We start from the raw sequence: 22,582 nt of genomic DNA, 5'->3' as shown, positions 1-22,582 counted from the left end.
TATTCCAATAACAAAGTAAGCTAGAGAAAACAAAAATGTTATTAAGGAAATCATAAGAAAGAGAATATACCCTTTTTTTCTGTACTGCACTTATTGAAAAACATCCACATATAGTGGATGTATGGAGTTCAAACCTGTGTTGTTCAAGGGTCAACTGTATATACCATATGTAATATATATAAGCAAAGCACACATGCACACACATGCATTTTTCTCTCTTGGAGATAGAAATAATACAAGAAATACCTGAACAAGATAGAGGCAGAACCTAACAGCAAAACAGATAGTTTTTTATTTTTTTATTTTTTGGCAAAGTCTTAGCAACTATTACTTTATTCTGTGGAAAAAGCTCAAGGGTGCTGCAGAGACCTCCAAACTTGTAGGTCAAAGGAACTAACAAGGGAAAAGTTAAATTGCTTTGCTCTCACCTGCCCTAAATTACTATTCACCACACCCCACAAGAGAAAACAGTTATTAATAAGATTTTTCCATTATTTTCAAAATAGCTTAAATATGTATTGGACTGTGTTTGTCAAGTTAAATAAGGTTATTTTTGTAGGTGTATTAGGCAGAAAATGCTTTAACTCCTTCAGTAAAAATTTAACAATCATAAAACAGTCACAAGTGTTTCAGATTATAAAATGTTCTAAGGAGGACATCTAAGTGGAAATAGATTAATAATTCAAGAAATAGCTTAGTTTAATTTTTGACTGTAGCACTTAGCTTTTTAGTGTTTAAATAATGGGACTGTTATTGTCCATTAAACAATTCTTCATTAATGTTAAAAATTCTTATCTGACTATACAATAGTTATATATCAAGTTTATTTAGGCAATCGGATAGCTAAAATTCAGTTAAGTCAATTGATGGATATCTAGATGGATATCTAGACTAAACATTATACGTTAATTAGAGTTGCTAAAACCTTGGTAAGTGAAAAAATAATCTTTCAGGTAGCATAGATAATTTACGTGCACATAACTGAAGGATGAGTCTCAATTTGTTGCTGTCATAAGCTGGGGCAGGGTTGTTCCACCATTGATGATAATCAAGGACTGACAGTTTGGTGATGACAGTGCCTGGAGAGAATAAATTTGGGTTCAGACATATTTAGTATCAGGTAGCAGGAAAATAAACATCAACTAGGTGAGGGGTAAACTGTGGAAACTAACCTACTCTGAGTTAGGGCTACAGAAAACTTTGATAGTCACTTAAATCATAAAGGCTTTTTAAAATAACTGTAGATAACTGTGAGAACTGTAGGACTAAGCAGGATAGGGAAAATGATGAAATCTGCAAATGTGGAAGATAACAGATTTTTTAGATAATCATAAGTAGACATGGTTGCATATACTGTTCCTGGATTAATTTTGAAAAAAAATCAAAGTTGATCAATAATATCAAACCATGAATTGCAGATATTATATTTGCTAATGAAATCATTTGAGTATTATTTTTCTTCTGTAGAGGGATGCAAATTAACAATGAAATGGCCATTATTCGGGAGAAGTAAAAGGCAAACTGAAAAGACCAAACTATCAACTCAATCTCTGAAAAATAAAAATATGACCAGGACGGCAAGAGCAGTCATTTATCATGTCAGCTCAATTCTAATAGTTATATCCGTGAGTTAGAATGTTAAGGTCACCATTTGATATAGAAGAAATTGGAAACCACCAGTGAGAGCAAATGTTTAAGAGGTCACTGCACATTAGATTTAAAGGTCTTTAACAACTGTGTGCAGATCGCACGTACAAGGTGATGTAATATCATCCCCCAAGAGATTACATTAATAAAGAGAGTCAACCTCAAGTTGAGAAGCAAAACTTCACAGTGATATTTCAGAAACTGTAATGGTAGTTCACCTGTAAGAGTTTGACTGTGTTATTAGCTGGATTTTTTTTGCAACTATTTCTGCTGCTTATTTGTGCTAAAGGTTTTTAAGAGGATGTGGGCTTTTCTTTCTGGCTTAGCTAATTTTTTTTTTAAGATTTTATTGATTTATTCACGAGAGATACAGAAAAAGAGAGAAAGGCAAAGACAAAGGCAGAGGGAGAAGCAGGCTCCATGCAGGGAGCCGAATCCGGGACTCGATCCTGGGTCTCCAGGATCCTGCCCTGGGCTGAAGGCAGTGCTAAACCACTGAGCTACCGGGCTGCCCTGGCTTAGCTAATTTCTTACAAGATGTCGAGTCTGACCTCACAGGTTTTCAAAATGGTGCTATTTCAGAAATGGGTACCTGTTCTGAATAGGTTGTCTGGAGGGAAAAAACTCTATTAAACACGTGGTTTAGATTGGAAACTCAACAAAATTCGTATATATATCCTGTTATCTTACAGAGTCTCAATGGCTTTAATGAATTGTTACCTAAACAATGTCAGATTATGGGACACCTGGGTGGCTCAGCAATTGAGCGTCTGCCTTTAGCTCAGGGCATATCCCAGTCCTGGGATCGAGTCCCACATCGGGCTCCCTGCGAGGAGACTGCTCCTCCCTCTGCCTGTCTCTGCTTCTCTCTATTTATCTCTCATGAATAAGTAAATAAAATATTTTTTAAAAAGGAATGTCAGATTATTTAATATCCTATGCATTTTTAAAGTTGGTCATTCATAACAGAGGGAGTTTTAATACAATTTTTTCCACAATTGTTGGATGAATACTTACTAGGTTAAAGGCCCAGAGTAGGAACTTCAGAGATACACAAAAGGAATGAGAAAAAAATCACTTCTGTCATGATGATCACCATCTGCAGAGGTAAGAAAATAAGACAATGCAGAAATACTTACATACAGGGTAAAATTGGGATGTTTGGCTACCTAGTAGGGTTTATATGTTTTACTATTTTGTAACGATTTTGGAGAGATCTTCATTAATGCTTTAATGGAAATTACAAAATAAGATACTTAAGCAAACATAAGTATCTATGTCTCAGACTAGGAGACATGTGGGAAATTCAAAATAGAGGAGAACTGGAAAACCATTTATATTTGGCTCCATGGGATGCCTGGGTGGCTCAGAGGTTTAGCACCTGCCTTTGGCTCAGGGCCTGATCCTAGAGTCCCGGGATCAAGTCCGATGTCGGGCTCCCTGAGTGGAGCTGCTTCTCCCTCTGCCTGTGTATCTGCCTCTCTCTCTCTCTGTGTCTCTCATGAATAAGTAAATAAAATCTTAAAAAAAAATATATATATATATATATATATTGACTTGGCTCCAAATTCTTGTTCTTATATATAAATAATCCTCATACCCACTCCAGGAATGGATGAAACCCCAAACATGATTTCACAGTCACAGCATAATACCCAACCCGTAAGACACTGGGTAAGTTTCCCTGCTGTCTCAATTTACCCAGTTGCTCCTCACTCCATGATAAAAATAGTAATAACTTTGATATCCATAGTATTGCAGGTGGCAGTATATGATCAACTTTGTGGTTTAAAAAGTTCTGAGAAGTTTGAGCCATAGCTTACATGGAGTAGTGAAAGAAAATAAATGCCAGGGACTAGCGCTAATATACTCATAGATAAATTACAATAATATAAAAAGGAAAATAAAATTGTAGCAGACCTTGTGACACAAACAATCTTCTTCTTGAAAATAACTTAGTCATCTCAATCACAGGAACAATATATTTTGAACTGCCATGATTTGGCCAAACACATATTTAATGCTTGAGAATATTTTCCTTCGGGTAGAATGACATGCAACTTTAATCTAGCTTAAACAAAAATATTGTTCAAGCCTTGTTCTATGTCCTATAAGCCTATGTTCTATTATATACCCAGATATAATTTTAGGGTTATTATATGATAGGCAAACAAAACAACTTAGAAAAACTTTAATGTTTATCATTAGATAAAATGATATATGCCTACTTTAACAAAGGAAGAAATTTAGTGATAACCTCCTTGATTAACAGACTAATTACTAGAATATTGTTTTAGTTTTATTTATCAGTAGAGTAACCTAATAAGTATGGATGGATTGATTCTATAGTGATTGACCTGTTAATTTTGAACTAAAGATGAATTGAGGGTTTCTTAGGGGAAACTATCTATAAATTATAGAAACCAAGATCCCAATGAAATAAAAAATAAGAAAAATGAAGGAAAATTAAAATAGCATATTTTAAATATTTTTATGAGATAGATTTCAAATTTTAATACTATTCAATTATAGAAGTCATCAAAAATAAACAGAATGGTGTTCAATAGAGAAAAATACCAAAAAGTCAAAATAAACAAAACATGTTGTAGGTAAAAATTACATGGTAGGCAAAAATTACATTGTAATGCACAAAGATCTAGAGAATACTTGTCAATCATATTCAACCACTAGTCAATAATTTGACCAGCTTAGATTAAGGGAAAATAGAAGAAGGAATAAAGTTATTTAAATGAAATTTTCTATTTACTGCTTCCAACTTGATTGGACATTCATTCATCCATGCACTGTGCCAGACAATGGGACTGTAAGAGTGGATAAGATCAACATGGCACCTCTACTCATGGACCTGATAGTCTATAGAGGGAAAGAGTCAATACATGAGTAATCAGATGAATACTTATGTAATTAAAAATACTGATGAAAAAAAAAAATACTGATGAGTACTACAAAGATAACAAAAAGTAGGTTTTAGGATGAAGAATACCAAGAGGCTGCCTCTTCTCACAGAGTGATAGGGGAAGACCTCTCTGAGGAGGTGTTATTTAAGCTACAGGAGCTAGAAGTTTAAAGGTCCATAAAAAAAGGGGACCTTCCAGGTAGAGGGAAGAGCAATGGCTAAAGCCCCGAGACAGAACTAGGTTGGTCCCTGGAAGTAGGAAGAGTTAACATAGTAGAGTATATAGTTAAGCTAAGTAAAGGGGAAAGTAGTTATATATATATATATATATATATATATATATATATATATATATATAAATTTACAAGAAAAAAACATATGAATCCACATATCGGTAAGTAGTTATTAACACAGATAAAACTAATCCTTAAAGTTAATCCTCTAGTCTGCCCTTTTCTACTTAGTCCAGATCTCATTTCTTAGTCCAGACTCATCTACTCCCGGGTAGAAGAGTCATCTCCTATGTCAAAGAAGTGGACTAGGCAAAGGAAGTCTCACAAGAGGGTGTTTGTGTATTTGGTTTTCTGTGTGTTCGCCCATAGCAATATCATTTAGTACTTCTGATTTTATATTTTGGGGGAGGCATTGAAAGACCAGGAGCCTGTTTTACACAGCTTCTTTAGGTTGCAGAAAATGTCAAAAATTGTCAGTAGTTCTTGAATTCTCAGAGATGACACCAGTTTGGGTGGCTATGTCTTAGTAGACTTTCAAGGAAGTAGCCCAGAGTCCAGGCACCACATATCTTACTTTTATTGAAAGTTTGACTTGACCATAGTTTAGGTTGTCTTATTTTTCTTAAGTACTGAGGCCTGTGGGACTGTATTGATTTGCCACGATGTCCTACTTCAGGTTGATTTCAGAAATAGAGTAATTTGCTACATTTTTAGAAACTAGGTGAATCTGCAGAACTGGGCCACAGCAGTGCAAAATAAATTACTTATCAAAGTAAAACCAAAATAAATAGAGAAAGCGTCTGTGTGTATGTGTGTGTGTGTGTGTGTGAGAGAGAGAGAGAGAGAGAGAGAGAGAGAGAGAGGAGAGACCCCATTAAATTAAGATCAGTGCTTCTCGCTGTTATTTCCTTTGTCCGAACAGTCTGTTCCGTACTAACAGTGTAGCAGTCAGTTCCCTCTGCTTTACATATATATTCAAAAGAAAACTCTTAAGGAGCAGGGTTTCATTTCTAGGTGGAGAGTGAAATGTTAGTGCCCTGCAGTCTTACCATAGAGTGGTCATTGGGGCAGACGGTGTAGGGCTGTCTTATAGATGAACCCCTCCTCCTTTAAAACAGTTGGTTTTTGACACATCAGAAAAGAAATCTTTTTTAGAGAGAGCTTCGTCAAGCCTGTATCCTATAGATTCCTATTCTTTGGCAGAAGTTTCACTGTGTTCTTAATAAGAGTAAATGCCACGAAAATTTCTGGCCACTGTGTTTTGCAGGAAAGCCTTCAGGGCCACAGGCCGTGACCCCAGGGCTCTGCAGGAGGAGCTTGGGCTCCCCAGTGGTGCCCTTGGGCCTGCAGCCGCTGCTGAGCGCTCAGCTCTCCACGACCAAGGGGAGCATGTGGACGCTTAGGCGCTGACTCCAGCTCAGTTGGTTAATGACTAGTATCATCTAAATGAGGCAGCAAGCTCCAAGACTCATAATCTCTCCCCGTGCGCAGATTTTAATTAAATAATTATGATGTCCTTGTTGTAATTATTTATCAGTAACTGTGCTCTGGAGCATTGCCTCTTTCGCCTTCATCTGGTCTGTCCACTCAGCTGAACCTGGAGACAGTCACTTGGCTCCGACCAGGGGGAAATGAATGATTCTTATTCACAAAAGAGCCCTTGAAGGACTGTCAGCGAGGCAAGATTCTATGTTCTTCATTTACCATTTTGAACTTTTCCTTTCTTTTTTTTTTTTTTTCTTTTTTTTGGAGAGGAAGCTCAGTTTCCTGATCTGGGATATGATATGGTCGGGCTTGATAGAGACCCAGTTTCTCTTCTGACATTCAGAGGTGCAGGTGACTGCGGGGTTTCAACAATATGACCAGAAGGCATGCTTCCTCAGCACCTGGAACTTGACATTACACATTATAACACTAACATCCCTCGATGAATGGCATTTAAAAATGTTACTCCCTATGTCAGGGCTGTGGAATCTACAGTCTATGACATAATGTGTGTCTCAGAGAGTGCAAAACCCCAAAATGATGAAGCAACAGTTTTATATTAATGATCTTCATAATGATTCAGAAGCACAGTGAGTGAAGAGGCTCAGTAAGCAGTAAAGCGGATTCGGGAGTCAAAAAGGGGGGCACTGGGGCAAACGGAGGTAGATTTAGACCACGTGAAAGGAAGCAAGACCTTCACAGCTGACTTCCCCTAAGAAAACTTGCCTTAGTAAAGCATCACTTTTCTTCATTTATTCCAGGGGTTCAGAAAGAAGATAGAGTTTTGTCAAGTGAGAGGTTTAATCTTAATAACATTTTAATGAAACAATGTGAGCGTGAGCAGGGTTTGTAAAGCACTTTAATGCAACACTGGTCTTCATACGTCTCTCCTTCCTGTGATCTTCCCATTCTGCACTTCTCCCTTTCCAGTAGGATCTTCCCTAACGAGTAGCTTCAGATTCCACCCACTCAAGAGATTTTGCATTTGATGTGGAAATCTTGGAAATGAAAATGCTTCAGCAGCCAAAAGAATATTTGGGAATAATGAGCTTTGAAAAAAAACTGAGTAGGTTATCTAAGGAAGTTCTTTAAGTTTGAATCAGAAGACTTGTCACCATATCTGACTACAGATATTTAAGGCAAATCTGACCTTGAAAGTTACAGGCAACAAAGAAAACATGAAGGAAGTTACGAAATTTTATTTCCACTCATGTTACAGATGTGTCTGTATGAGGTTGAATACAGGAAATATAATCTCTCCTAATAATATATTGTACTTTTTTGGGTCTAGAGTCTTATTTAACTCTTGTTAGAATTATTCCTAGGTTTCCTTATTTTTAAAACTATTACATATGATACCTCAACATTTTCATTTTCTAATTGTTTGCTCCTGATAAAAATAAAAACTCTAAAGATTTGTCTATAGATCTTGCATATAGAATTATTTCTCATTATTCACAGTAGTTAAGTTCCATAAAATCACCACCAACATTGAATTAGTGAATACTGAAACCATAGCTCCCCTGGGAAATACAGTTAGATTTCTGTGAGCCTCTGGTCACATTTTCATCAACTGATTAACACGTAACCTTGTTTTATTCATGTTTCTGCTTTAAAAAGCCTTATTGAATATATATTGTTGATTCATTAACATTGAATTCACAGTCAGCAGCATTAGAACCCATGACTGAATGTTTACCTAATACATGTATTTTCTCTGTGAGGCAGATCACAGCCTTCTCGAGCATAGGAACGCAAGACACCACGTTAGCTGGTACCCCAGTGAGGCTCATTTTAAACAGCAAAATCACCAACCACCACAAAAATGTGTAAAAACTGTGGCACAAAAATGGACTCTCATTTACAGTGTGAGAACTGAACCAGAAGGCAGAAAATAGACTTATTTGACCTCAGCTGGGAACATGCATGTTGGGCAACTCCAATTTTTCACCCCTTTGTGCATGTTCACAAATGGTTATGAAGGTTTTATAGGTCTTGGTTTTGGAGTCACAAATCAATTTGAGCAAGCAGAAGAATTCATGATATGGAATTCATAAATAGTAAGGATTAACTATAGTGACTTTGCCATATTCTCTTACTTTAATAATTAAAAATTTTTGAATACATAACAGTGAATACGACTGTGAATGATAATAGCACTTTCTTCCCTTTCCGATCTTTATCAGTTTTACTTCTTTATCTTGCCTTACTCCACTGGATAATAACTCTGATACAATATTAAACATAGGTGGTGAGAGAAGGCATCCTCTTCTCAGGTGGAAACTCAGAGGGAAAACAATATTGTATGATAAGTCTGGTGTTACTGTAAGATTTATGGTTTATGAGAGGTCTCTTTATCAGATTAGGAAAGTTCCCTTCTATTCTTAGTTAACTTAGAGTTTTATTATGAATGAGTATTAAAACTTAGCAAATTTTTTTCTGCAAATGTTGAAATAATTATATACAGGCAACCAGCAGACATGTATTTATGTGTGTGTGAATGTGTATATATAAAAAATAAAAATTAAAAAAATATATATGTGTTGTTGTGTTTGTGTGTATTTCCATCCTTGGAGTAAATCAATTTGGTCATCGCATATAATTTCTTTTTATAAAACTCTAGATTATGTTTGCATATTTCTTCAGAATTTTTATATCTGTGTTTGTGAAAGAGATTAGCCTATAATTATTTGTTCTTGGAGTGCTTTTGTCAGCTTTTCACATCAAAGTTATTTAACATATAACATGAGTTGGGAAGTTTCTTTTTCTATGTTCTGAAATAATTTCTATAAATTTGGTGTTACTTTTTAAATGTAGTAATATTCACTCTTGACACCAACATAGCCCAGGGTTTTCTTTTGAGAAAGAAATACTGAGGAATAAATACTTACGTATTTGTTTTCTTAATTGGACCCAGAACTATTCAGATTTCTTATTTCTTCCTGTATCAGTTTCCATAGATGATATTATTTCAGAAGTTTCTAATTTGCAAAAGATCTCAGATTAATTGGTATGCAAATAATTTTAAATATATCCCACAAATTTTGAGAGATGATATTTACATTACAAAATATTTTCTGAATTTCACCATGATTTCTTCTTTTATCTTGTGATTATCCAGAAATAATTGCTTAATATTAAAACATTTGGATTTATTTCTACTTGCCTTTTTTTGTCATTGATGTTCCATTTTATTTTACTATGTGTTTTCAATCTTTGAGGATTGATGTTTTAGAAAAAGGTAAATTTTATTAAATGACTCATATGCACTCAAATAATACTCTACAGCTATGCTTGGGGTTCTCTCAATGTTCATTATAGTCAAGTTTGTTTATCACTTTTAGTACTTTTAATCTACATATTCTTTCACTTACTGAGGAAGGTCTTAGAATTAATGCATTATTTGAATCCTATGTAATTGCCATCTTTACAGAAACATACATGCAATTTTATGTGACTAATTCTAATGATTACTAATGTACTTAGGTTTAAATCTACCATCTTTTGTTTCCTACTTTTTTTAAAGATTTTATTTATTTATTTGAGAGAGAAAGAGAGAGCTTGCCAATAAGGGGAGGGGCAGAAGGGGAAAGAGAATCTGAAGCAGATTCCCCACTACATGGAGCTTGAAGAGGGGCTTGATCTAAAGACCCTGAGATTATGACCTTAGCTAAAAGCAAGAGTCGGTTGCTTAATCTACTGAGCCATCCAGGTGTCCCTTTGTTTTCTGTTTTTATAAACTGTTTTATGTTTTTTAATTTCTAGAATCTTTACTTTGTTTTGGTTACCCTATTTTAATTATTTTACTTTTAATTTTCTCTGTATGAATTTGTTACTTACACAGTTTTATACTTTTCTTTTCATGGCTAACCCAGAAATTACAAATGCATTCTCAACTTTTAAATGTCTAATATAAATTAATACATTTACCACTTGTGAGATGAGGTGACATCTTAGGAAACTCTGACGATCCTCTTCCTCACCATCTTTTGTGCTGTTGCTCAATAGTTTACATATTTTTGAACACTTAATAAGCTTTTATTTTGGAATAGTTTTAAATTTATACAAATGCTGCAATAATATTAATAGAGTTCCCATATATTAAATTGCCCATTTCCCCTTTTGTCTCTCCTTACATTTATAACCTCTCACTCTAGTAGTAAGAAGCCTTGCTCTCACTATCCATCATCTATTTGCTTATTTTATTTGCTTAATCCCAGTATTCATTTATAGTGGTATTAGAATTGTTAACCTGTATCCCCCTGGTACATATTAACTACAGTAAAGTGCTTATGTATAGTTCTTTTAGTCTTTAGCATGTCTATTCATTTCCTAAGTTAGGTAAGTTATTCCCTTACTCCTTTCAATGAAGTTGTCATACATCTGTAACATATTCTTCTGTCACAGTCTGGATTCCATCCTGAAGCCCACAATATCCTAATTGATTTTTAAAACTGCATTCTTTAAAGTTTTGGGCTTTGTGTTATAAGGTTCTATAAGTTTTGACAAACACATACTCCCCAGTCTTAATTATACAAGTATTTAAAATTCTACAATATATTATTTTGTATATTCGATATTCATTATCATTTGACCACACTTTTATACTCTCCCTTGTTCTTCATTCTTCATTGAATTTATTTGTCTCCATTTGGATTTTTAATTTTCTTCCCACCCTTCTCTCAGTCCTTTTAGTATTTCATTTAGTGCTGGTTTGCAGATGCCAATTCCTTAGGTTTTTCTCTTGTCATGTCTTTATCTCACCAGTAGCCTAACCTTTCAGGGGTTCTTAGCTAAAATCCTGGAGTAATTACCTAGGCCCGTCTTTCTTCCTAGGATCTGTATTTCAGTTTTTGTCTCTCTATAACTCCGTCTTCTGTAAGCTTTGCTCATCTTCTTAGCTATTTAGGAACTTGGCGTACTGCCTTGAAGGAAAAAGAAAAGCCAAATGTCAGTCTCATCTCTGTGTCCCTCACAACCTCTGTTGCTGCTTTGCAAACTTTCCAATGACTTCAAACAGACTTATTTCTCATTGTCCTTTGTAAAAGAATTATAACAACTAGTCTGCCATACAGAATTTCTGGAGCAGCAATTTAATTTCCTCATATGTGGAAATTTGTCTCATTCTGAGCAGGTTTTGAAGTTTTGGGAATTCTACAACATAATCTTAGTATTTACCTGTGCGATGCCATCCCTAAATAGTTCAACTATAAAGTACTACATTGCTTATCAATTAAATACATATTGTTTAAAATTATTGCATCATGAATATATTTTTATGAGATGAGATATAGTAGAATGTTTGGAGACTGTATTCTTTTTCCAAAGTAAACAGTTATTAACATTTAATTAATATTTTATTTACTCTTCTGGCACAACTGGTTGTTTTTCATTATACCTGGTTTGAGAATCTTTTTAATAAAGGGTTGACCCTGAGAGCCTCAGGCTTGGGAAAAAGGAATTCATTGTTTCTCTTTTTATTTTCAAGGTCGTATAGATCCATCCCCAGGGCTTTGAAGTTCAAAAGATATTATAATTATGATATCTGCCGTGAGATCAAGTTAGCTAATGTTGACATACACAGTCACCCATTTCTCCCGTTATATGTGGCCACTACTTCTCAATGATTGTAACTTGATTTTGTAGGACACTGCCTAGAATGTAAGCTTGACAGTACAAACACATGATTAAGGCTAATAGCCATAGTACAGATAATACCTTGTCAATGTTAAAAAGATATTTGGCTTAAAAAAAAAGAGAAACATTTCTTTTTCTCTTGCTCTTAACTTACCTAATTTATATTTATTTATTTAAGAGAAGAAAGGTTGGGATCCCTGGGTGGCGCAGTGGTTTAGCGCCTGCCTTTGGCCCAGGGCGCAATCCTGGAGACCCGGGATCGAATCCCACGTCAGGCTCCCGGTGCATGGAGCCTGCTTCTCCCTCTGCCTGTGTCTCTGCCTCTCTCTCTCTCTCTCTGTGACTATCATAAATAAATAAAAATTAAAAAAAAATTTAAGAGAAGAAAGGTTACATATAATGGATAGTTACATATAATGGATACATATAAAGGACACATGTAATGGATAGTTCAGATTATTGAACCTTTTAATTTTGCTTTGTTCTGAATTAGCACACTTAAAATTAAATCATCTGATTTTGAACTATATCTAGCTCCTACTAGGATGACTGAAAAAATTATCTGTATTTCAAGAAACCAAGAAACAGTATTACAGATTAACCTTTGCTCTTGTGCAGTGTCCTGTTGAGCCTAGTCTATATGTTAAAATATTCTATAAATATAAAAAGCTAATTCATTAAAGATAGCCCAAATTTAATAAAAAGGGAGGTTGACATCTAATTAGGGGCTGAGGATGTAGCATAATTTTGTTTTTAAAAAAATAATGCCTGTATCATAAAAAGCCTCCAAATATCAATATTGATGTGAATATTTTTAATTGCAAGAAAATTTCCTATTCAAAACTACACTTTTAGTAGAATATGACAATATATGTTGCAGCACCATCTAGCAAAGTCCTAGTGTATTTACCATATCACAAACATTTTGTTCCTTTTCTAGCAGTGAACATATTTTTATGAATATCTGCCGAGTCATGGAAAATTACAGCTTTTAAGAAGCAGGGGAATAAAGAAAAACCTCAAAGATAAATCACAGGAAATATATTCCATATTTGCATTTTAAACTGCTATCATATATATATGTATATATATATATATATATACACACACATATATATATGCCTGTGCATTAGAATAAAATTTACATGCTTTCCTTTTTTAAAAAATGTTTGAATATAATTTTAACATATACCATTATTTGATATTCTCAGTTGTTTATTTCATTGGTCTGTAGACGAAATAAAAGTAAAATCTTGTCTATTATATCTGGGTTATATGATAAACAAGGGGAAAATATCACTATTCCTGATGACACTGCAGACAGATGAGTAAATGCAAGAGAGTATTGGGAAAACATGAAGTTAGAGATAAACCAGTTTACTACTTTTATGACTCTAGGCAAATTATATAACCTCTTTGTATCTTACTTTCTTAAACTTCAACACACCAACGATGGTAACAACAATAATAACAATAATAGAGATACTGGCAAGTGCTTTGTACAGAATATATTTTTCATAATCTGTCTCACAGTAAATTTTTTTTACTGTTTGACAGGTTAAGGATATATATATATATTTTGTATATTCAATATTTATTGTCATTTGACCACATTTTTATACTCTCCCTTGTTCTTCATTCATTCTGTTAAGGAAGCAAAGTGAAAAATGTCATTTATCAAATATCCAATTGCTCTTGACTAGCCTGGGTCATTTTGCATAAACTCAGACAAAAGTTCAATACATTTTGCATATCAGTGCCCAACATAACCAATGGCAAAATAATTAGTCATCCTTGTCAGTTCTGAAAATTAGTTGAAAGTTTTTATTTAGAAAAAGCAACTATTTGATTAACTAAATTTTTCTATCTTTTCAAATGGTCTGAGTCTACAGTTTTATCTATTTGAACAAGTCATTTTGAAAGGAAAAGATGCTGACTCCAACAGAACATGTTGAAAATTATCAGAACTCAGTGAACTTGAGTTGTTATTTTTTAAAAAAATAACTAGCTTTGCTAAGTGAAAATATTTTTCTATTAGCAAATGTACAAACAGTTTTTATGCCTAGAAATTGTTTGTATTGTTTGGATTGATAGCTGATTTGAAGCTCGGGGCCCAGGCTGGGTCACAAGCATCATAATGTCAGCCCGTCAACTATCACATTTCTCAAACACAGCATCCGGTTACTTTGAACAGGGACTGGCCTGCTGGAACCTGACAGTTCAGTCACTGCCAGAAGTCTTATAATAGCTGAAGGAAACTGCACACAGTAACCTTTTCATTTAGCACCGACAAAGATTCTGTCCAGAAACCCAAAGCCTGGAAGACACCAAAAGAGGTTTAGCTCAGGTTAAAGTTAAATTTCTAGTTCCAGTTTATTTTATTTTATCTTATGTTATTTTATTTTATGTTAGATCTTCTCTCTTTTAAAAATTAAAAGATATTTGCAACCAAGTGGACCATTTATAAACAAAGATCCCTGAAATCATAAGTCCTATGATTAAAGGTGCGGTGTCAACTACTATGCCTCAAGCATTAACATCTAAATAACACCATTTTGATGACATAGGAATGAAAGGGTACCCTTTTATCACTGGACTATATAAAAGTGACAAAGAAATTAGCAGTAAAGGCTTTTCAGAGAAGGTTAGCCTCTTGGGTATAACTAAGCAACCTCTGAGAAATGGAGAGTGGTATTTCAACACTTGAGTACCATGCTTTGCTAGGTTATTTCAGACATTACAAGTAATGTATTGTTTAGTTGTACCCATGTACACCATTAAATGCATCACAGTGTGGCATGGATTCAGCAAGTTTTAGTCATAACATGCCAGCTGGAGAATATTAAGGGGGGAAAAATCCGTTTTCAATTTCTGCTTAATGTTCTGGTGAAAATAATGTAAGTCACTTCTTCTGTGAATGTATTTACCTTCCAAACACATAGCTTCTCTTCAATATATACGTACTAAAATAGATTTTTCAGTAATGTGGCATTTGCTCTCTCCCTCTTCCTGACTCAGTTTTTTCATTCCTTTCTTACTCTTCATTGATGCATATAAGTCTCAACATGTTTCTTTTACTTCTAGAGTTAATTAACCTTAACACGAGACTGACATTTGCAAGGTTTGCGAAGCAACAAAAGTGTCTTTGTAGGCAAGAATCACACAAACACCATGATTGTATTTCACAATGGTTTTCCTGAACATCCTATGGCTTTTATAGCCTCATGGTCTTTCACATTAATCATGGAAGACTATGTAAAAAATGTGTAATTTTCATTTTTTCCATAAAGATAATTTTCATTTGCTTTGCTGCTCCAATCATTAAAATCTACCCAGAGGGTTCCTCCTTGTCTACTGAGCATGCCTACTAAGTACTGCTCCATATTTAACTCGCTCTTAGATCACACCATGGCTTGAGAATTCTTCTAATCTCTTTTCCATTTATAACTGTACGGCTTGACCTTTTTTCAGCAAGGTGTCTTGTATATAAAATGTCAGTGAGAGGATTACAGACATGGGACAAAGATATAGTTTAATTAAAAAAGGTCCTGTGAGATTGAAAAAGGTTACTGGCCTAGATCACAAATATTTAATGCCAGATGACTATTTATGAAGCTGAAATAAAAAAAAAAGGACAAAGGGGAAAAAAAAGATTTACTGGCCATTTGTAATTGGCCAGCCATTAAATTTTTAATAATTAGATTATACATCTGATGAAAAGTTTGGCTTTGTACTTAAAGTTAAATTAAAACACTTAAACTATGCACTGTGCCAGTTGCCAGTTATAAAATGAAAATTAATTCAAGTTCCCTATATGTGAGACAATATAACAAAGGCCTATAGGCCTAGTTATTTTTAAAGTCAAGGTTCGAATATTTATGAAATTCATTTCATTGTTCAGAAGCCATGTATAGATTGATTAAGCGAGATTGATGCAACAAGTGCCTTTCCCATTTATCCTTCCATCCAAGCTTATGTACATGCACATACATACAAGTCAAAATATTAAGTAATCAAGTTACTGAACCACTAACTTGACAAGGATGCCAATTGACATCCTTGACAATTCTTCAGAAGGAATACCCAAACAATCAAAAAAGAATATACCATTAAAAGCTAGCTGACTGGGGGGCCTGGGTAGCTCAGTCAGTAAAGTGTCTGATTCTTGATATCAGTTTAGGTCATGACCTCAGGGTCATGAGATCAAGCCTCATGTTGGGCTCCATGGTCAGCAGGGAGTATGACTGAGATTCTCTCTCCCTTTGCCCATCCCCCCGCCTACACTTTCCCCCTTTCTCAAAATAAATAAGTAAAATTAAAAAAAAAATAAAATAAAAAATAAAAGCTAGCTGATTAAAATGTTTGGGGCCATCAGAATACTCTCTCTCTCTGCCTTTCTCTCTTTTTCTCACACAAACACACATACACACCCTTATCAATGTGAACCTGAGGTCAGTATAGGAGGTCAACAACCAATAATCAAGCAAGGAGAATCCTTCTTTGATTTCAGAATTTGATATGTAAATTTATATCCCTAATGACTCTTGTAGTACATAGCGATTTTGAATGATGCCAGAGAGAGATACTAGTAGTTTCATTTAAACTCTAAAATTAACAGTCTCATGTTTTTTTTATAAAAAGTAGAGACTTCTCCTGCTATTTCTCTAAAACTCAAAGCCTTCCTGGCACCAAACATCTCACCCAAGCATTAAGGAAGTCTGGACTGCAGTCTTCCAACCTGAAATAAAGATCAAATTTCCTAAAATCATGAATTAGGAATCTCATTCCACTGTGCAACCACTTCATGGCATTTACTTTCTTCATGTGAGGCGTTTGCAATTCTTCTATCAAAGAAACTCATATACTTTGAAGAGTTATATAAGAGGCAACTTTTGGTATTTTCACATGACTACAAATTCAAAATTTCAAAAACTCAGAAACTTTATAATTAGTAATATATCTGTATTTGGATGTTTCAGGTATATGAGTGCTTTAGCCATAGTAGCACCAATAATAGCTGATGCAGGAGAAAATAAAAAAGTTTCATTAAATCTGAATGAAATACATCCAAGAGAAACTTTTTCATGGTTAGCAGGATAAAAGGGTGTATTTACTTGCTCATTCATTTGATCTACAAATAAATATTCAATTTAAGTGGATGACCACTATGTATCTGGCATTGTGCCAATGGAGCTAAGCATCCATTGAGAGTAAGGCAGTGACAGATTTTTGTCAAATGATCATACTAATAAAAGTATAATTACAAACTCAGATAAAGGACATCAAATAAAAAGTACTCTATGTAATGAAGAAAGTTAATCTAAATACTGGGGTGAGAAGTGATAGGTAATCAAGAGCACTAATTAGAGCCAGTGGTCACGGAGGTCCAAAGATGAGACATTTAACTGAGAACCACAGAAATTCCTAAGAATTCAGGAGAAGCAAAGTTTGTAGACATTCTTACAACTTAAGAATCACAAGTCTCCAACAGAAAAATAACTCATTCTTCTAAATAATCAAACTATGACAAGGAGCAACACAAACTTTGCTCCCCCAAATCTGGATATGATCACATTTAAAAAATACCCTATAGCAACATCTAAACTGTTACTTAACAAAACAAATGAGTACCACATAGTCACATTGACAAATAAAATTAACCACCACAATGAATAAAATTAAGAGATGTGGAAGATAAAATGAGAAAACTCTACATCTGTCTGAATAGTATTCTAGAAAGAGAGATAGAGACTAGGAATGAGTCAATATTTACAGAAATATTGCCTGAAAGTTTGTCACAACTGAAATAAAAACATGAGATTTTACATTAAAGTGATACACAAATTCAGAGCAAGAAATAAATCTACAACTAGTCATGTTAATCAGAATATGAATAGACCGTTTATTAGTATCAAAAACTATAGAAGGTAATGGAATCAAAAGATTCAAGAGAAATAAGTGAACAAATTGACTTTTATACCCAGCTAAATAATTGGTTAAGAGAGAAGGTAAAATAAAAGCATTTTTTTTTTCAGACAAAGTCTGAGAGCTTTTTCAATCTGTGGACTTTGCTGAAATAAATACTAAATTATACATTATACATTTCGATACCAAAAAAAAAAAAAAAGAGTATTCTGAAAAAAGAACTATAATGCAAAAGCAATTCTCCTCAAATAAATTTTAAATATTTTGGTAAAACTAAATAAGCTTTAAATGCAAAAAACAAACAAAAAGAAACAGAAATACATTATTTGAAGGAGTTTATTTTTTAAAAGCAGATTCTAAAATACTAGAAAACTAATATAAAAGAATGAGAGATGTGCTAGAAATTAAACTGTTCTAATATTTTTGAGAGGGCAGGGATATTCTTTAATGCTAGATTTTTATGTCAGGAGAGGATGTTAAAAATAGGACAACTGGTATCTGTAATGAAAATGGAAGACATTTCTAAGCTAGTAAAGGAATAAAAAGCAAATTAAAAAACTTCAGCAGAAAAGTTAAGTGAAAAAATAATGTAAAATAGTAAACAAAATAAGGTGATGGAAATAAGACCATATATCATAATAACCACAAAAATGTCACTGGATTTGTTTCATCTAGCTTTGGCCCATGAAAATATCTCAGCATCAAAATAGAAAGGCAGAAGGAAAAAGATAGTAAAAGATATACCAGAAAATACTAAACAAAGAAAGCTAGTGTTGCTAAGTTTATTTCAAATAGATAAATGTTAAGCTAGATCCTGGAATAACTAGCCTCTTGAATTATCTTGAGTAGCTATATTTACATTCATTGGAAGAGAATTAGTAACTGAACTTACTAAGCTATCAACTTCTGATTACTCTGAGAGGCTCTCAGAAAACTTTCAGAAGAGTATCTTAGGGAATGTCATTCTGTTTTTAAACTTTGTTTTATACCAAATTATACCCAGGCAGAGCATTGCTCTAAGGCACTATGATACACTTGGATGTCTTCTCAGCCTTTTAAAACCTCCTTTTTTGGCTTATTGGACTTGGTACCTACTACCTGGTTTGGAAAACTGAGATAATTTTAAAAATCTGTAATTAAAAAACAAAAAGAAAAGCCACATTCAGGTTTTTGTATAGTATGAGACAGGTAGCTTATGTGTCTGAGACACTCAGATTAGTGTCCGGTTGAGTGGTTTAGCGATTAGGCAATGTGGGACTTCTGACTGTAATTCAGGTTACCTACCACCAGATGGCATGTTGCCTATTTGCAAAGAGCAAGTGTCTCAACCGATCAAACAAGTAACTGTAAGACAAGTGGCTTAACAGACAGATGGTGATGATAGATAGATAGATGATAGATAGATAGATAGATAGATGATAGATAGATAGATAGAGATATTCTGTCAATAGAATAAATATGAATGAAATGTTATCTACTTAGAGTTAAAATCAATAATAATAATAATAATAATAATAATAATAATAATATAGTCTAATTAAAGGGATTAGACTGGAGAATGTAAGCTCTAGACTCTTTGCTGCTTTGCTACAAGTGTGATTTTTGGATGAGTCATTTGACCACTCTAAACTTCCATGTGCCATACAAAGAAGAACTAGGTGACTTCTAAGATTCTTTTCCAATCAATGTTAGAATTCCATCCTATCATTTGTGGCAGTATATGAGAGAAAATACAATTAAAACTGCCTCAAGCATCTTGTGAAATTTATATTTTCTTTTAGAATTCAAGTTTTATTTACTGTTTTATAAAAACTATTCTAAGTTTTTAGAAATTCCAGATAATTTGGCAACCACAGCCCAGGTTAGTTTCACCCATGGTTGGGTCTGTAAGCTCTTATTTTATATCTGAATGCCAAAGACCTGTTCAAAGTCTGCTTGAAGATGAGCTCTAGTGAGCAGTCTGGCAGGGGCTTAGTAGTGAGATCAAGGTCCTACCCTAGTTCTTGTGGGCCTTTGGAATGCTCTGAGGTTGCCCCTTCTCTCAGAGGTTGCACCCTCACTGATGTTTCTGAGGCTAGGATTTTATCCAGTTACCGAGCCTCCACATTGTGCTTGCCTCTTCCATTTCTAGCACTTCTACTTTTACTTCAAGTCTGGACCTGGACAAGTCACTTGATTTTATTGAATCTCTGTCCCCTCATCTGTAAGTCAAAAATAATAAAACTTGCTTTTTATGGTTCTATGAGAAATAAAAGAGAGAATATATGTAAAGCATCTAATACATGGGCAAAGGTTGACATATACTTTATAGATTCAAATTTCTTAAGTTTTGGAGAAGAAAATATTCAGAGATAACACAAAATTTAGATGACACAATCTCAAACAAGACTTATTAGGAATTCAGAAGGTGACTACCTAGCAATGCCAGTGGGACTACTCAATTAACTCTCAGAGGAGCTCAAAAATGAAAGGGACAAGGAAAATTCATTGGTGTGATCTTTCAAAATAGAATGAAGTAATAAGGCTTGAAAAGAAAACTGGGAGTAAAATATCATTCAGTTAAACATTTGAAAAAGACAAATAAATTAGATGAAGATCAATATTAGTTATCAGTGTGATGAAGCTGACCATTAGGCCTTTATATGGAAGTATAAGACACTAGCAACAGCAACTGAACTCTATGGGTGAGAAATTTTACAACTAAAAATAAGTGCAACAAGTACATAGATACACATATCCATTGCAAATATAATAGGCAGGGTTCTCCAGATAAACAGAACCAATCTCTACGTAAAGAGTTTTGCTATAAGGAATTGACTGTCAATGATTAATGGAGGTTGGGAAGTCCAAAATCTATCATTTCGGTCAGCATGCTTGGGACCCAGGAGAAACAATGGTGTGAATACAGTCTGAATGGTAGCAGCCTGGACACGGGGTAATCCGTGGTGCAGCTCCAGTCCAAAGGCCAGCAGGCAGAGACTCAGCAGAGTTGATGGTGCAGGTGAAGACAAAAGGCAATCTGTTGGAGAATTCCCTCATGCACAGAGAAACCAATCTTTTTGTTCTAGTGGGCCTTCAACTGATTGGATGAGGCCCACTCATTAAAGAGGGCATTGTGCTTACTTAGCGTTTAGCAATTTAAATATTAATCTCATCCAAATACCTCCTCCAGGTTGATACATTAACCATCACAGTAGTACCACATTTTGTTCATCCACTCATCTGTGGATGGACATTTGGTTTGCTTTCACCTTTTGGCTGTTGTGAATAATGCTGCTATGAACATAGGTGTACAAATACCTGTTTGAATCTCTGCTTTCAATTATTTTTGGATGTAAACCCAGGAGTGGTTTAACTGGATCATATAGTAATTCTGTTTAAGTTTTTGAGTAACTGGCATACTGTCTTCCATAGCAGCTACACCAATTTATATTCCTACCAGCAGTACAAAGGGGTTCCAATTTCTACACATCTTCATCAACACTTGCCATTTTCTGCCTTTTTTTTTTTTTTTACAATAGCCATTCTAATAGCCATCTTTCACAGGAATATCTTACTGTGGTTTTGATTTTCATTTTCCTGATGTTAGTGGTGGTGAGCATCTTTTTTCTGCTTATTATCCATTTGTTTATATTCTTTGGAGAAATGTCTACTCAGGGATGCCTGGATGGTTCAGCGGTTAAGCTCTGTTGTCGGCTCAGGCCGTGATCCTGGAGTTCAGGGATTGAGTTCCACTTCAGGGTCCCTCAGGGGAGCCTGTTTCTCCCTCTGCCTATGTCTCTGCCTCTCTCTCTGTGTCTCTCATGAATAAATAAAATCTTTTTTAAAAAAGCCCATTCAAGTTCTTTGTCCATGTTTTAACCAGATTATTTTTTGTTGTTGTTCAGCTGTAGTTCTTTAATATTCTAAATATTAATCCCTTATCAGATATATGATTTAAAATGTTCTCCTGTTTTGTGGAGGGTCTTCTTGTTCTCTTGATAGTGTTCTTCAGCCCAGAAAGTTTTTATTTTTTGATGAAGTCTAAATTTTACCTAGTTTTTCTTTTGTCACCTGTGCTTTGGCATTTTTATCTAAAAATTCTATGAAGCTTCCGCCTTATGCTTTACCCTTCTCAGAGTTTTGTATTTTGGGGTCATATGTTGATATCTTTGATCCACGCTGAGTTAATTTTTGTATGTGGTATAAGTTAAGGGTTCAAACTCATTCTTTTTTATGTGGATATCCAGTTTCCCCAGTACCATTTTTTGAAGACTCTCCTTTCCCAGGTTTAGGTCTTAGGAAGAAAATTTACCAAGAAAATTAACCTGAGGCTAAGTTGAACCGATTTTCAATAGATAAAATATACCACTTCTCAATTATATCAGAAAACAAACTTGCTTTTAATTACTTTCTTCAGTCAAAAACAATCACATCTATAGTTTAAATTAGTACCAATTTTATACTGAATGTTATGCTTCTGTTTTGTTCTAAAATAGTTATAGGTAATATTGTGTATGTTTTCCTAAATTATTGTTGTATTTTGTACTCAAGGTGAATACTCCTAACTGTTCTTTTTGTTGTTTCAGATGGTCATATTTTTCTACCTTATTTTTCCCATTAATCTTTTTTTCCATCAAAAACATTCTTTTAACCTCTCAAGGTCAATTAGAATCATTTTCTCATGTAACTGCCATACACTGAAACACTTACCTTTAGATTATCTACAAAAATGAATTAATGGGCTATACTCCCTCCC

The 22,582-nt window shown here is 34.3% G+C and overlaps 1 long non-coding RNA gene across 2 annotated transcripts in view; it reads right to left on the bottom strand.

The window, feature by feature from the left end:
• Positions 1 to 269: 269 nt before the first annotated feature.
• LOC102155481 overlaps positions 270 to 22,582 on the bottom strand; it is a 134,395-nt gene continuing 112,082 nt past the window's right edge. For both annotated transcript variants that reach the window (XR_005369742.1, XR_005369743.1), the window contains 2 exons: positions 2,665 to 2,746; positions 270 to 1,079 (listed from right to left, as the gene is read on the bottom strand). This is a non-coding gene — a long non-coding RNA (uncharacterized LOC102155481). The remainder of the gene's footprint in view (positions 1,080 to 2,664; positions 2,747 to 22,582) is intronic.

Source organism: Canis lupus, chromosome 14 (genome assembly GCF_011100685.1).
Source record: "Canis lupus familiaris isolate Mischka breed German Shepherd chromosome 14, alternate assembly UU_Cfam_GSD_1.0, whole genome shotgun sequence".
Taxonomy (NCBI): Eukaryota; Metazoa; Chordata; class Mammalia; order Carnivora; family Canidae; genus Canis; species Canis lupus.
Note: the sequence above shows the minus strand (reverse complement) of the source record. Positions and strands in the feature narration are given on the sequence as shown.